Below are 2,000 nucleotides of genomic sequence, written 5' to 3' on the forward strand. Positions count from 1 at the left end.
CCGCGCGAAGCGGCCCCCTTTTTTGGCGGCGAGGGCGCGCGGGCGCGCGCTCCTCGCCCCGACCGTACGAGCACACACAGAAACGGAGGCGGGGAAAAAGAAGTTCACCCCAACGAACGCTCCCAAGGCCGGCAAAAAGGCGGGGGGGCCCGCGCCCCCGACCGACTCCCCCCGCGAGGGGAGGCGCCACCTCGCATGCCGTCCTTCGGAGGCGGCCCAGGCGCTCGGGCTCGGCCCGGTCTCCGCGCGGAGGGGAGCCGCGCGGCGCGCACCGGACCCCGCGCGAGCACGGCGGGCCCGCCCGGCCTCTCTCGCGGGACGACGCGCACGCGAGGCCGGGGGCGCGGCCGTCGGCCCCCCCGCTCGCGCCCGACTTCCCTCGGACCGCTCTCCGCGGACTTCGCGGAGCGCCGCCACGCCAGCCACGCGGCCGGCCTCTCTCTCTCACAACAGCGGACCTTACGACGCCCGAGACGACACGCGGCGACGACCGCCTCGCCGACGCACCCCCGCGCGGGACCGCTCCCGCCGGCAGGCTCGCGTCTGGCGGCCACGCTCCGCCAGCCGGCGCCGGAGGCGGACGCCCACACCGAGTCCCGAGCCGGCATCGCGAGCGCCCGAGGCCTGCCGGGCGGCAGACCCACCGCCCCTGCGGCTGCACTCCCGGGACCGCCGCCGCCTCTTCGCACCGTCGGGGCCCCTTTCCCGCAAGCACGCGCCCGTCGGGAAGACGGCACGGAGCGAAACCGGGGGGCAACGCCCGTTCTCCTCGCTTCCGCTCAGAGACCGGGCGGAGGGCTGCCCCCGCGGCCGCCCGCGCGCGCCTTTCCCTTCGGCCCGCACGCGGCCGCCAGGAAAGGGCAACGGGGAAGCGACGAGCGTGGCCCGAGCCGGGACAACCGCAGGCGACGGCGAGCGCCTTCCGGCCGACCATCCCCCGAGAGGGACACCCGTCGAGCGGCGACGCCGCCGCTCGGCACGGGGGGTCGCCCGGCACTCATCGGCATCCAGCGAGACGGCGCGACCGCAGAGCGCTCGCCCTGGGCGGACGGGCGGCCCAGCCAGGGGCGGCCGGCGGGCGGCGCCGCCGGTGTGCGTTCGAGGAAGAAGGCCGTCGAGGAGAGAGAGAAGGCGCGGCCGCGCCTGACGCGGCGCCGCACGCGAGAGCGCGGCGGCGGCCGAGCAAGAAGAGCGCGGCGGGGGGGGCCCGGCGGCCGCAACCCCGCGGCTGAGGGAAGGCGGAGAGCGCGCGCTCTCCGCCGGCGTCGCCCCGCTTCGAGGCCAGCGGGTCCGGCCGGCCCCGCGGCCGGTCGCGCGCCACGGCCTCTCCGCCGAGACCGGGCCGCGGAGAGGGGGGGGCAGGGCGCCCCTCCCCGGCGCGGCACGGGAGCCCCCGCGCGCGCGCGCGCAGCGAGGACGACGGCGACGAGGAAGCTCGGCCGGTCGCAACGGACACCACCGCAGGGGATCGGCGGGAGTAGCTCCCCACCCCTCAATGGCGCCGCGCCACCGCCCGGCGACCCGCCGCCGCCGCCGCCCGCCGCGCCCGCCACGGCGGGACGCGCCGAGCCGCCCGAGTCTTTAAACCTCCGCCCGGGCTCGGCGGCCCTTTCGGCCCCCATCGGCGTGTGACGACACCGAGGGAACGTGCGGGGCCGCCGGGACGCGGAGCGCTAGGTACCTGGCCCTGGGGCGAGGGAAACGACCTCTATGGCCCCGCCGGGGTGCCTCCCCCGCTGCCGCCATCGGGGGAGCGTCCGCCGGCGGGGGCGCGCCCGACATCCGCCGCCACCACCGCGGAGTCCGTCTCGGGGCCCGGGGTTTCCCTCAGCAGCCCGGCGCTGCGCCCGAGAGGACCGCCGCGGCTCGGACCGCCCCGCCGGAGCGGGGACGCGGCCCGGCCGCCGAGAACCTCGCGCACCCCACCGAGAGGCCACGGCCGACGACGGGGCGAGAATCGCCACCGCCGCCGCCGCGCCAACCCCGGCGGCGGTCCGCGC

Source organism: Prinia subflava, unplaced genomic scaffold (genome assembly GCF_021018805.1).
Source record: "Prinia subflava isolate CZ2003 ecotype Zambia unplaced genomic scaffold, Cam_Psub_1.2 scaffold_90_NEW, whole genome shotgun sequence".
NCBI lineage: Eukaryota > Metazoa > Chordata > Aves > Passeriformes > Cisticolidae > Prinia > Prinia subflava.